Genomic DNA, 16131 nt, shown 5'->3' on the forward strand with positions numbered 1-16131 from the left:
GAGTAGCCCCTGCTCTCCACAGCTAGAGAAAGCCCGCGCACAGCAACGAAGACCCAATGCAGCCGAAAATAAAATAAATATATAAATAAATTTATTTAAAAAAAAAAAAAGAAAGAAACTTGCTAAAATACAGGAATAAGGTAGGGATAAAGAGGTGAATGCACCTAGCCAACCTAAAATTAGTTCAACTGTTCAGGTTTTCATAAACCTGAAAGTGTAAATAAGACTGAAATGAAAAGTTTTATAAAACTAAGAAGATAAAATTTTTCAAAAGGGACTTCCCTGGTAGCACAGTGGTTAGGAATCCACCTGCCAATGCAGGGGACACGGGTTCAATCCCTGGTCTGGGAAGATCCCACATGCCGCTGAGCAACTAAGCCCGTGCACCACAACTACTGAAGCCTGCGTGCCTAGAGAGTGTGCTCCGCAACAAGAGAAGCCACCACAATGGGAAGCTCGCGCGCTGCAATGAAGAGTAGCCACCGCTCGCTGCAACTAGAAAGCCTGCACGCAGCAATGAAGACCTAATGCAGCCAAAAATAAATAAAATTAAATTTAAAAATTTGTTAAAAGAAATTTCAAAAGTCTATGTATTGATAAGTCATCTCCCATTCTTCAACAAATGATGTTAAGGATTGGTAAATGTGATATCAATCCCCAGGAAAATTATTACAAAAAAAGCAACTAAAAAATACATGATCACTAATTACTATGAACTAGCACAGAGTAAATCATGTAATACTAAACCTTGTATTTTTTTTTGATAGGGTTACTATATGGTTAATATACTACAGACTATATAATTTATGATTTCAGAAAAGTTACTGACCAAATATCCTATGGAAATTTGCCATACTGGAAAATGCTGGCTAGAAAGATCAAATGCAAAGCTAACATTCACTTTTTGGAGCAAGTGCTTAAAATGCACAAACCTTGAAAATCTGCTATCTCAGCCTCATCCAAAGCCTGGATGCCCATATGCCTTATTCTACAAACAGCCATTAGTCATCCTCCGTGAAGACACTGAAAGAAAACTAATAAAAGATGGATTTCATTATAACCCCTTGAGTATCACCATATGATGTCCAATGGCCTGTTTCTCTTTAAAAATAAATATCCATGATTCCTTTAATCATCCCCTCTGTGATATGGTTTCTAGATTTTCCTGGTAACCAGTCCTCTGGACTAACTTTGTCAATTTTTCCTTTAAAACTCTGTTGCCTTTAATTGAATAGACGTGGTTGGACTTGCTCCCAGTACAACAGAAAGGTAACCTGACCTAAACAAAAACCCATGTCTACAATTGGATTAACTTCTTAATTGTCATTTTACTGTTATAAAACAGTAAAGCTGAACAATTAAGATGACAGTCTTTTTCTCATGAACTGACTCAATTATCTAACCATCTGTGCAACTGATTTTTCTAAACTTAAATGCAGTTTATCATATTCTAGTTTACATAACTTTTACTTTGAGCCTATTTTTTTTTATTGTTTAATATATTATTCTGTTTTCTTCTAAGTTAACAGACCAGGGAAGACCTAAAAACTATCCTAGGATAATAAAAAGCTGCCATAAAGTGTAAATTTATCAAGAGGTAGAAGGGGAACCAACAGATAAAATGGAATCAGGACTCTGGCTCACTAAAAAGAGAATAATTTCTCTCACGCATGGAGTTGTCCAACAGTGGAATAGGCCATTTCATAGAGTGTGCAGTAAAGAGACTCCTGACATCAGAAGCATTCTTCAGGAATCTGCTGGGGTTAGGGAGTCAGATGAGATTACATGTGTATTAGTCAAGTATGTTGTGATAATTAACACCTACAACTCACTGGGTTAATACAAAGACTTTTGTCTCTCACTACATGTTTGATACCAGTCAGGTGACTGTCTAGTAGTTAGTAACCTAGGGCCCACAGCTTGTTTTCATATGTCCTTTGAGCTACAAATGGCTTTTTCATTTTAAAGATTTGTGAAAACAATATAAAACAACAACAACAAAAGAATGTGTGACAGAAATGGTATGTGGTCTGCAAAGCCTAAAATACACCATCTGCCCTTCATACGGTGACTCAGATTCGGCTACTTCCATCTTGTGGCTCTTTGCTTCTTTCTCAAAGTGGCTCTGCCATCTCAACACCTAGCCCCCACTATGGTCTCTTCTCACACTCCAGAATGAGTCATGCGGCACCACCTAACTGCAATGGGGCTGGGAAGTGTGCTGTTCCAGACGTCCAAGGAAGCAGAAGAATACCGGCATGGGAAAGCACTATAAGTCTCCGTCACTGCTTGTATATTTTATTCTAACTCAGAGATTCTATGATTCTATATACTTCAACTGTACTTTTCATTTTTAGTATAAATCTTAATGAAGTGGTTTTAAAATTGATTTAGAAAGAACGTATCAAAATATCACAGCTGGTGGTAGAGTAAAAATGCTTTATGTTTGAGTCAGAACTAAGACAAAGGAACCTAAATATCATCTGCAGCATGTCTGGATTAAATTCTTTAGTTTGCATAGCCTTCGAATTTTAGTATGGCCACAATGTTACTAATGAATCATAAAAACCTGAAATTTTAAACATTACGTGACTGGAACAGAAGAACTGATAGGTCTTGCAGAAAAATACGTATGTGTACTGACTTTGTAAATGGAAATAAAATAAGTTCTATGCCATTACCGCAGGGAAAACTTCGTAATTTGGTCATTTCAAAATCTCCTCACTTCTCACTGAATTGATTTAGTAAGTATGGAACAGCTGCAAGCTGAATTATACATGATGATAGTGAAATATTTTATAGATTGTTTAGCCATATCTACTGGGCATACTAAAAGACATAAATTAGAGTATCTCTTTTTCCTTTAGTCTAGCAAGTGAATGTTTCATTACTTTGAAGAAGACTTCATTTACACAAGCATACCAAGCATTAAAAAATTAGTTCAGGGCTTCCCTGGTGGCACAGTGGTTGAGAGTCCGCCTGCTGATGCAGGGGACACGGGTTCATGCCCCGCTCCGGGAAGATCCCACATGCCGCGGAGCGGCTGGGCCCGTGAGCCATGGCCGCTGAGCGTGCGCGTCTGGAGCCTGTGCTCCGCAACGGGAGAGGCCACAACAGTGAGAGGCCCGCGTACCGCAAAAAAAAAAAAAAAAAATTAGTTCATAGTTCAAAATTGTAGTCACACGTAAGTCAACATACCTACTCTATTCCAATCTGTCAGGCACAGGAGGAAGCTATATAAATATAGTAAGAAATACTTAAAAGTGACAGGAAAAAAAAGGAAATTAATTGTACCAGAATATGCTTTTATACTAGGAAGACAGAAAAACAATTTTAAGAGTGTACACCTCACAAGCAAATCACAAAAAATGGGACTGCCCTTACATAAGATGTTAATAATCAACTGTCAATATGCAAAATGAGGAAGGAGGTATGAGAAATTAAATAAGAGGATGCACGAAAATATTTAACTCAACAAAGCTCACCAATATAACTGTGAGAAAGCTAAAAACTTGAAATTGACTTCACCTGCACATTTCAAAAGGCTAAAGGGCTCTGTCAGGGCACAGTTCAAATATTCATTGGGATAGATCTTTCAAGTTACTAGCAATAAGAGACAATGAACTACGAAACAACTGTCTAAAGAATTAAATTACAGAATTAATGGAAAAAATTACAAAAATCAAGGAAATCAGAATACAAAATGAATCCAGTGATTTTTCCAACATCTCAAAACATTTTAGGGGGCAAAATATTAAACTGGTATTAAAGAATGAAAATAAGGATGACAAGTAACATATTTTGTGAAATCATGAACACCAGTGATAAAGGTATCTTGGTTTTCAGGTTTCATTAAACAAATGATTTTAAAACGGAAGTAGATTAAAAAGTAGTAACCTCTAAGTTTTGTGTAATTGTATTTTGCCTTTCAAAGAAGTCTTTATGAATTTTCCTTAAAGAAAAATTCTGCTGAACATTTCTATTAGGAAGGCCACAGGTATTATTGGCAAATAACCTGAAACTGTTTAAAAGTATTTTTTAAAACATGATTATCACTTTAAAGATTTAAAAATACATTTATCTACCTTAAAAATGGAAAATACTGACCAAATCACCATGAAGTATGTTCAGGGACCTTGGTTTGATAAAACTAAAAATTTTTCCATTTCCCTTGGCAACCAATTCCAAGAACAATACTTAGTACTGAAATTTCTTCCCTAAATCTCCCCAAGCTACATTTTAACCCCATTTTCTGTACTCAGTGAACAATAATATATACATTATCAATAAACAGCCCAAGTATTACAGTTCCAAAGACCTCCAATAAAAAATTTTAATTGTTGGACTACTGGCCCCTCATTTCTTTAGCTTCCATTCCAAGGTGGTGAAAGGATGGGGACAATAAAGATGATAATGACTAACACTTGAGTGTGGCACAGCAGGTGCTATGGTCTAAATGTTTGGTCCCCCTAAAATCCTTATGTTGAAATCCTAATCCGATGTGATGGTGTTAGGAGGTAGGGCCTTAGGAAGGTGCTTAGGCCATAAGCCCATCATTCATGGAGCACTTATGAATGGAATTGGGGCTCTTGTAAAAGAAACCCCACAGAGTTTCCTAGGCCTTCTACATTGCAAGAAGTCTGAAATCTATAACCCAGAAGAAGGCCTTCACCAGAACCCAATCATACTGGCTCCCTGATCTTAGACTTCCAATCCAAATCTGTGAGCAATACATTTCTGCCGTTTACAAGCCACTCAGTCTGTGGTATTCTGTTATAGTAGCCCAAACTAAGACAGTGAGTGCCAAACACATGTACATGAATTAAGCCATTCAATCCTCAAAATAACCCATTGAGATAGGCATCAATATATATTTATCCCATTTTACAGATGGGGGAAATAAAGGCAAGGAGGGTTTTGTAAAATGCCTAATGCCTTAAAGCTATCAAATAGAGGGGGCAGGATACTATTCAAGGTATTCCAAGTCTAGTGAGCTGTGCTGTCTAATAAGGTACTTACTAGCTCATGTAGCTGTTTAAATTTAATTAATATTAAATAAAATTACAAATTCAGTTCTTCAGTTGCACCTGCCACATCTCAAGTGCTCAGTAGCCACATGTGACTAGTGGCTACCATGTTGGACAGTGAGGATATGGAACATTTCCGTGATTGTACAAAGTTCTATTGGACATTACTGATCTGTCTGCAGTCTTAGCCACCACATAATATACCTTCCTTGTATGTGAAAAGTGATATGTGCTTAAAGAATTGTCATTACACTTGAACGAATTAAACCATAATTCAATATTTCTACTGTTTTGTTATTCCTCCCCACCCCAACTCATTATCATTTAATGACATCTACCACACTGAATCTCTTAAAAGGTGTACTTCTCCAGCACTGTAGACTCCAGGCCTCAATTTGAAGAAATATAGGGCTAATGTACTCTAAGATCTTATGTCAAAATTTATTTTGGACTGTAACATTCCTTCATTTATGGGTCCATTATTTTGTTCAATGAATGATGACTATATATATACACATATATATATATGTGTGTATATATATATATATATATATATATATATATATATATACTGTCCTCTGTTATTTCTGTCTATTGAATGCCCTGTTCCTCTACTTACTCTATTTCACCACTCACCAGTGGCCTTACCCTGCACTTGACTCAACATCCACTTCCAGCCCCAGGGGTGAGAACATGACCTAGGCATATACTATACACCATGAACTATACTGGACACATTTCAAGGTTGAACTTGTGACTTAAGTTGGGTCATTTAGAATGTGCCATAAGATCTTCCTTGTCACCAGCTCATTCCTACAGGGATCAACAGCTCTAAGGACCAAGTAAGCCAGGATTTATAGGCAACCAGTTTTTCCTGGTAACATGGATGAAGTTGTCTACAGAATGCCTGCAGAGAGGACATAAGAGGCAGATAATAGCATTTGAGGCCTGGACATAGCATTCATATGAGTTATGAATTTCCCCTTTTGTTGAGTTAGCACGCTTTGGATTTCTGTTGCTTATAATTAAAGGAACAAGAGAAAACTAATAAGAGATGAGTTCAAAGACCTTTGGTATTGTGTGGGAAGGACAATAAGACACTAAAGATATACTCAGGTTAAACATGAATGGTTAAAAAGGGTAATCACTAAAAGAAATAAAAAATAGAGTGCATAACTTCCACATTAGTAAAGCAAAAGCAAAAAATCCAAAAAACAGAAGCAAACCAACAACAATAAAATACTATCTTAAGATAACTATATTGCTAATTACCACTAATTAAGCCCGTGTACCACAACTACTGAGCCTGTGCTCTAGAGCCTGCGAGCCACAACTACTGAGCCCGCGTGCTGCAACTACTGAAGCTCGCACGCCTAGAGCCCATGCTCTGCAACAAGAGAAGCCACGGCAATGAGAAGCCTGCACACCACAATGAAGAGTAGCCCCCACTCGCCGCAACTAGAAAAAGCCCACGAGCAGCAACAAAGACCCAGCCAATGCAGCCAAAAAATAAATAAAAAATTTTTAAAAAATGAACCTATCCCAGATTTATAGACTAAAATAATTATAAAATAGCCACCTAACATAGGTATCTGAATTTTGGTATCAGCATTTCTTAGATGCTTGACACTTTTAACCTGAATATGACTGAGTTGTAAAAAATCAAGTTATAAGTTTATAAGCCTTCTTAAATGTCTATTAAGGCAGAATTCGAATTGAGAATTAAAAAATCTTGTAATTATACTATACTCTTAGATTGATTTATTAAGAATTGACTGGGGACTTCCCTGGTGTTGCAGTGGTTAAGAACCCGCCTTTCAATGTGGGGACGCGGGTTTGATCCCTAGTCAGGAACTAGATCACACACGCATGCTGCAACTAAGAGTTCACATGCCACAACTAAGGAGCACATGTGCCGCAACTAAGGAGCCGGCCTGCCGCAACTAAGACCTGGCGCAACCCAAAATAAATAACAAAATAAAATAAATTTAAAAAATAAACTTATTAAAAAAAAGAATTGACTGAACACTAGTTAATCTGAAAACCACATATACTATTTTTGCATGTCTAACGTAGACCTCTGGAAACAGCATGAAGCTATACAGTATTTAATTTTATTTTGATAAATAGCTTCGCTAGTTGCTAAAAAAAAATACTAATACTCCTCATTATATTATTACTTTACGAAGGACCCAATATTTAGGCTTCTAGTTACATGTACAGCACATTTTAACACATTTTGTGTGTCATTAAATAATAATAGAGTCTGATTTTTAAAAAGTATTACTTAAAACTGAAGCCCAAGAAAGCTATGATAAAAACAAAACACACCTACAACACAACAAAAAAACCAAACAACTCCATTCAAAAATGGGAAAAGAAGGGGATTTCCCTGGTGGTGAAGTGGTTAAGAATCCTCCTGCCAATGCAGGAGACACAGGTTCGAGCTCTGGTCTGGGAAGATCCCACATGCCACGGAGCAACTAAGCCCATGTGCCACAACGACTGAGCCTGTGCTTCAGAGCCTGTGAACCACAACTACTGAGCCCACGTGCTGCAACTACTGAAGCCCGCGCGCCTAGAGCCCGTGTTCCGCAACAAGAGAAGCCACCACAATGAGAGGCCCGCGCACCGCAACGAAGAGTAGCCCCCGCTGGACGCAGCCAGAGAAAACCTGTGCAGCCAAAAGTAAATAAACAAATAAATAAATTTAAAAAAAAGAAAAAAGGGAAAAGGAACAGAAATGTCTCCAAATTAAATATACAAATGGCCAAACAAGCACATGAAAAGGTGCTCAACCTCAATAATCACTAGGGAAAACGCAAATAAAAACAACAAAGAGATAACACTTCACGCCAATTAGGATACCTACTATTAAGAGAGCAGAAAATAACAAAGAGTAGGTGAGAATGTGGATAAACTGGAACTCCTGTGCATTGCTGGTGGAAATGTAAAATGGTGCAGGCACTGTGGAAAACAGTATGGTAATTCCACAAAAACTTAAAAACTGAATTATAGACATACCTCAGAGACACTGCAGTTTCAGTTCCAGACCATCATAATAAAGTGAATACTGCAGTAAAGTCAAACAGACATTTTGGTTTCCCAGTGCACAAGTCATATTTACACTATATTTTAGTCTAGTAAGTGTGTAATAGCATGTCTAAAAAACAATGTATATACCTTAATTAAAAAATACTTTATTGGAACTTCCCTGGTGGCGCAGTGGTAAAGAATCCGCCTGCCAAAGCAGGGGACACGGGCTTGATCCCTGGTGCAGGAAGATCCCACATGCTGCAGAGCAACTAAGCCCATGTGCCACAACTACTGAGCCTACATGCCACAACTACTGAAGCCCACGCACTTAGAGCCCATGCTCCACAACAAAAGAAGACACCACAGTGAGAAACCTGAGCACTGCAATGAAGAGTAGGCCCCGCATGCTGCAACTAGAGAAAGCCCACGTGCAGCAACCAAGACTCAACGCAGCCAAAAAGTAAATAAAAAATACTTTATCACTAAAACATGCTCTCATCTGAGCCTTTAGCGAGTAGTAGTAGTAATATCAAAGATCATCATAACAAATATAATAATGAAAAAGTTTGAAATATTGTGAGAATTACCAAAATAAGACACAGAGACAAAGTGAGCAAATGTTGGAAAAATGGTGCTGGTAGACTTGCTTGACAAAGGGTTGCCACAAACCTTCAATTTGTAAAAAACGCTTATGTGAAGTGCAATAAAAGGAAGTATGTCTGTAGTATATGATCTAGTAATTCCACTTCTGGGTTATATACCCAAAAGAACTGAAAATGAGGTCTGAAAGAGATATTTGTATACCCATGTTCACAGCAGTATTATTCACAATAGCCAAAAGTGGGAAACAACCCAAATGTCCATCAACAGATGAACAGATAAACAAAATGTGTTATATACAGAAGACAGATTATTATTAAGCCTTAAAAAAGAAGGAAGGAAATTCTGACACATGCTAAAACAGGATGAACCTTGAGGACATTATGCTAAGTGAAACAAGCTAGCCACAAAGAGACAAATACTGTATGATTCCACCTAAGTTACCTAGAGTAATCAAATTCATAGAGACAGAAATAGAATGCTTGCTGTCAAAAGCTGGGGAAGAGGGGAATGGGGAGTTGTTTTTTAATAGGTATAGAGTTTTGGTTTTGCCAGAGTTCTGGAGATTGGTTGCACAATGTGAATATACTTAACATCAGAACTGTACACAAAAATGGTTAAGATGGTAAATTTTATGCTATGTGTATTTCACTACAATAAAAAACAAAAACTTTTCACCCACCAACAGTAACAAGATGTTTTTTGCCCTATGTTTAGGACTGCAGACACACAAACTCATAAAAGTCAATGAGAGCACATACTAACTATATATTAGTACCACATTCCAATAAGATTGTACTGGTATACAGATAATTGGAGTCGAAATATACATAAATTTCACACACATATATAGCTCATACATGTGAAATAAGGAATTACTGGATTTAAACATGTTGAAAGGTTGGGATTAATAAATCAGATACAGGAATCCTTACCACAGCAGAGAGCTTCAGCCTTTCTTCCTGCCACCACACACCTGAGAGCCCAAGAGATATAATATACTCCTTTCTGAAATCTTCTCAAATGGGAAGAAAGAAAAGCTACCATTTGAAAGACACTCCCTCCTCTTATCTCCTTGAGGGAAAGCAATCTTTTCCCTTCCCATTTAAAATTTCTCTAATTCTAGAAGTACAAAGAAAAATGCACAAATGACAAGTTTGAGAACAAATAATGGAAGGAGCAGGAAATGGGATCATAAACACAGGTCATTAAGCTTCTTAAGGGCAAGTCAGAATTCTACCCTAGTCCTTACAGGGTCTCCTAGAAATCCTATCATAGTCCCTGGTACACAGTTACGGATCAACACATTCTAAAGAGAGCTGGAGTAGGTTTGAAGAAAGGGACACCTCTTCAGTTGAGACTGGTAGAAGAAAAAAGAGGAAAAGTATTGAGAGAGACTTTTAAAGTATCCACGGTTAATTCAGTGACCCCAAAACTATAATAAATAGCCCCAATATCTTCACTAAGAGAGGAGAGAAATTTATGTAGCAAAAAAAGGGTAGGAGGTGGCAGGCGACTTAAAGAGAGAGAAGAAAAGACAATTCGTAAATGCAAGTTTGGAAATACAAAAGAGATAGTTATAAAAGGATTACAATCACCAAGTCAAAGCAGAAAGTGATTAACACTTTTTAAAAAGGTTAAACCTGCTTAGTTCTCTATCTTCTTTCAACAGCCCCCACCTATCAGAAAAAGCCTAAAAAGAAGACCATGTGGATGACCCAGAAACGAAGGTCAGGACACTGGCCTCAGTGAAGTAAGACAGCAGGGAGAGTTTACCATGAAACAAAATGGGTGAGCAGGCAGCCAGCCCTCCGAAAAGGTTCTTTAGTGAGGTAATTTTAATATGGCTTGATAGAACAAAAGCATACTAAAAAACCTTTTTTTCCAGTTAGTATTCTTTAGACTCGGCAATTACATTACCAGTTCCTTCTATGGCAGAATTCAAAACAGGACCATGTTAATCAGCATAGTTTTGAAAATCAATTCTCTTAACTAGGCAGAAGCACAAGTTCCTCAAGCAGCCCTGAAGACATGCATCAGCCTAGAGGAAAAAACTGAGAATATCAGGAAGGATAAGGACAGTTCAGCGCTCATGCTCATATCAGCTAATGCCAGTGTTGAGACTGGGATATGGTATTCATGGGATACGGACATTAGGAGTAAGTCATCAGCTCATTCAATAAAGTTATCTCCCAGCTATCAGACTGTAATCACTTTTTATTGGAGACATAAAGGAGAGAAATTTTATGCAATTTTATGCAAGCCAAAGTTCTGACAGAATTTTAACTTGAAGTGGAATATCTCTGAATTTTTGAAAAGGAAGTTTATTTTTCTAAATCTGTTTCTAAGTAATTTTTCTTGAGCTGTAAGTTTGATCTCTACTATTATCTCAAATCAATACAAGATATCTAATTATATTCAAATCTACAAACATTTATTAAGTTCAATGGTGTACAAGGCATTATGATCAAGCTGACAAAGTTTTTGACTCAACTAATTCTAAAATGGAGCAGTGTCTCTGACTGGGTGTAGGGGAAAGGCAGGTGGTAGCAGAGGTTAGGGTTGTGTACATGATGAACTACACGTAATCAAGGTACACAAACAGTAATAACTGATATGAAAATGACACACACACACATATATATAATGCCACAGGAAAACACATGGGAGAGTACACTTCTGGGGTTTTTTTTGTTTTTTTTAACATCTTTATTGGAGTATAATTGCTTTACAATGGCGTCTTAGTTTCTGCTTTATAACAAAGTAAATCAGTTATACATATACATATGTTCCCATATCTCTTCCCTCTTGCATCTCCCTCCCTCCCACCCTCCCTATCCCACCCCACTAGGTGGTCACAAACCACGTAGCAGATCTCCCTGTGCTATGTGGCTACTTCCCACTAGCTATCTATTTTACGTTTGGTAGTGTATATATGTCCATGCCACTCTCTCACTTTGTCACAGCTTACCCTTCCCCCAACTTACCAAGTGGATTTGTAATGACTTATTAGATTGAGCTCCTCTGGGGCAAGAGTACATATCATTGATTTTTGTATTCTCAAAGCCAGGGCTTGGCACATGGCAAGTATTCACTAAATGTTTTTTTCAAGGAATGGCTGATTAAACAAATGAGTGAACAATAGAGTGGAATCAAACTAGACAGTCTTAAATGCTTATTATTTTCTTCCATAGGAAAGTAAATGAAAATAATTTATGCCGTGTCACATTTAAGGGACAATTAATTCCTAGGAAATAAAAGAAGGGTAATATAATAACAAAAATGAAAATAGAAAATTAATATAAAAGCCTAAAAATGTTAAAAGCACACAAATTCCAGTGATTTACCACTGTGAAAAAACCTGCACTATTAGATTCTCATAACCCTTTAAAAGTAACGCATTTCCACCACTTAGGGTCATGAATTCGGCTTTAAGATAAACAGTTGAACTGCTTATGTGTATTTCTTCATATTTTAAACACAGTTTTTATTTGTATATCTGAATTAAGAAATCAAACAATGAGATGAGAATAGGAAAATACTCTTCTCATTTTACCCTCAACTCTACATTTATAACTTCTAGGGATTCTTTGACATTCCAAAAAAGGGGGGAGGGATATTCTTAAGCTGAATGTGCTTTATTCTCTAAATATATATATTTTAAAATAAAGGTCAAGAAAGTAATGACAAGGACCTACTGTACAACACAGGGAACTATACTCAATATTTTATAATAACCTATAAGGGAAAAGAATCTGAAAAGGATTCATGTATGTATATGTATAACTATATGTTATACATATATGTATGTAAATGTATAACTATATGTTATACACATATGTATGTATATGTATAACTGAATCACTCTGCTGTATACCTGAAACTAACATGATATTGTAAATCAACTAAACTTCAATTAAAAAAAAAAGTAACGAAACAGTATAACTTTGGATCATCACATACAAGGAGGACCCAATATGTTTGAATCTTTCAGGACTCCAAATGTTGCCTACGATTCATATTACTTGGAAACTCATAATATTTTCTAAATTAAGCCATATTCTAATTCTATAATAGTAATGATGTATCTTTCTCTCCCTCTCTCTTCTAGGTCTGGTATTATCACTTTAAGTAGAGAGATTTGAAAATACTTAGAAAAATAAAGAGGTGATAGATTGACTATCGAAGACAATTTAAAAATAAATTTCCTGACAACCACAATGGAAGTAGGAAAGGAAAAAGGTCTACATCATAAAGAGGAAGAGGTGACATAGAAACACAGAGTCCCAGTAACAATAAGGCAACGAAATCTGTATCAACACTATCTTGCTCAAAAGAATCTCCAGTAGTTTCCCCTTGACTCAAAGGACACAAGTCAATCCTTCAGTTTGGTATTTAAAATCCTCTACTATTTTGCTCAAATTTAACTTTCCACTGTGATTTCCCCTCATCCATTCTAGACCACAGCCAAGCTAGGCAATTCACCTTTCATCACCTGTACTCACCGGTGCTCCTCTCTTTATCTAGAATTCTCTTCCACCCATTTTTGCCTGGTCAATCACATCTATTCTCCAAGCTCTAGCTCAAACTCCTACTTACTGTTTGCTCTACGTTTTCATGATCGACTTTCTTCCTCACAACTTTCCCTCACCAATCCAGTCCAGCCATTCCTTGCTCTTTGGAACTTCTCAAGCATTTATTATACCATGTCCTTAATCTGGCATGTAATTATTTGCTCCATTCGCTCAGCTAAATATGTACAAATGAAAAGTCACTAGCTCTTGAATTTTGGAGAGAAGAGTACCTGCTCTATAAATATGGACAAGTCTTAATAACAACTCAATGTAATCTTCTTCCCGTGCATAATTCGCAATGATTTCCTCAAGTTAAATTAATGGGTCATTTCAGTTCTCTACTCAGTGACTGTATCCTTAGAAGACAAATTATAATGGCAGACTTGCCAGAGTATCAATTAGAAAACCAGCACATCTTCAAAATATACACTTTGAATACAGCTGATTGTACATCAATTGTACCTCAATAAAGCTTTTTAAAAAAGTTCCTCCCCCCATCCAAAGAGTTTCTGGATGAGCTACTACAGTGTGGGTACTTAGATTTAAGGCTATGTTGCTTGGTATCACAGCTAATAAGAGTTAGCTCAAGTTTCCAGTAATGGAGACATCATGAGGCAACAGCTATGCTGGGATACACATAAACTCCTACCTTTTAAGCCATTTCCTAACTTATTTCTTAACTCTGTTGCATTGGTGCTAAAAGGTAATCAATCATATAAGCAAGTATGAATGGCTCAGCACAAGACCCTCCACAATTAATGCATATTACTTTATACTGAGTCAAATGTGTTCACTCATCTTGAAGACAAAAACTGTACAATTAACAAAAAAATATATCTTAAAACCCAGATGGGCATCTCTGACACCTATTGTATAGATATCTTATAAGTTATGTAGATATCTTACAAGTGCTTGGCTTACAAACAACCCTATGTGCAAATATTACCAAATCTCACTGACCCCCAAATAAATAAAACCCAACAGTACTACATTCTATCTTCCTTCTAACATAGCCTCAAAGTCTGAAAGTACTTCTTCTGCCTCCCTCCATCCCCATTAATTCTTTTTTATTTATTTATTTTTTTTTGGCGGTACGCGGGCCTCTCACTGCTGTGGCCTCTCCCGTTGCGGAGCATAGGCTCCGGACGCGCAGGCTCCGCGGCATGTGGGATCTTCCCGGACCGGGGCACGAACCCGTGTCCCCCGCATCGCCGAGCGGACTCTCAACCACTGCGCCACCAGGGAAGCCCCATCCCCATTAATTCTTGCTCCTAGTTCTCAGGTATGAAGAACACCTTCATGAATTCTTCTCTTACTCTCAGCTAACTCAAAGGAAAATATTATTGAGAAGCTCAGCTTTGTTCACTGCCTCTTACTAGAGGTCTGTCCTGAGATCATCCTACTTCCAGTAAATTATTTCACTTTACTTACTGTCTCATACCCTCCGGCCCCTACAAGCCAGTCCAATGTGCATGTTGATACTCCTCCCCTATCATCACTTTAAGGAGATGGGTGGTGCTAGGCTATCAGGTTAGATTATTTCTCTCCAGTTTTAACTTGGAACTCACTGTCCCACTAAAACAATGATAATGGGTTTTGGGTCATAGAGCAACACCAGCATTCTGCTAGAATGATACATTACAAATGTGCTTGACCCTGAAATTGCTAGAAACATAGCTTCACACCCCTTTCTTCTGGAGCTTCTAATTTAGTAGATAGCAAGTATGTATTTAAATAAGTACTCTAGGTTAATTGTCAGTAGGTTGGCCGTATAATTTATCATCCAAATCAGGGCATACTTCAGAGTGAAAGATGGCACTTTTATAATTAAGCCAGGACAACAGGCATAAACTGGGACTATCCCAGGCAAACTAGTAACTGCCCTATTTATCAGTTAAGTTTGGAAAACACTAATGAATCACTCCAATTCTCCAATACGTCTCAGAGCTAATCCTTTAATGTGTTTGTATACATACTGGTATTTTATATGGAATACAGTGCCTATATACTGATTAACTGTAGAGTGCTACATAAGAGCTACACAAACAACATTTAGATATCAAAGTTCACATAAAATCAAGTGGCCAATAAGAAGCACGGGAGAAGACTCTCAACAACTTTAATAATTAGAGAAATGCAGATCAAAACCACAAGGAGATATTACTTCACATCCACTAGGATGGCTATAATCAAAAAGACAGACAATAACAAGAACTGACGAGCATGTAGAAAGACAGAAATCCTCTTATATTCCTACTGGGGATGCAAAATGGTGCAGCTACTCCGGAAAACAGTTGATGAGCTCCTCAAATGGTTAAACAGAGTTACCATATGACCCAGCAATTCCACTGGTAGGTATACACCCAAGGGAAATGAAAACATATGTTTATACAAACACTTGTACAAGAATGTTTACAGCAGTGTCATTTATAATTGCCGAGAAGTAGAGACTATGCAGATGTCCCTCAACTGATGAACTGATGAAAAAAAATGTGGTATATTCATGTAGTGGCATATTACTCAGCCACAAAAATGAATGAAGTACTGATTCATCCAACAATATGGATGAACCTTAAAAACCTTATGCTTAAGTGAAAGACAGTCACAAAAAATGACATACTGTGTGATTTCATGTATATGAAATTTCCAGAAGAGGCAAACCTATAGAGACTGAAAGTAGATCAATGATTGTCTAGGGCTGCAGGAAGGGGAAAAGAACATGGAGAATGATTGTTAATGGATATGGGGCTTCTTTTTGAAATGATGATAATGTTCTAAAACTAGATTATGGTGATGTTGCATAACTTTGTGAATATATTAAAACCTAATGAACTGTGAACTTAAGTGTATTTTATGGTATGTGAATTATATTTCAATAAAGCTATATTAAAATA

Source organism: Delphinapterus leucas, chromosome 8 (assembly GCF_059928025.1).
Source record: "Delphinapterus leucas isolate spDelLeu-1000000601 "Yukka" chromosome 8, BTC_Dleu_Yukka2, whole genome shotgun sequence".
Lineage (NCBI taxonomy): Eukaryota > Metazoa > Chordata > Mammalia > Artiodactyla > Monodontidae > Delphinapterus > Delphinapterus leucas.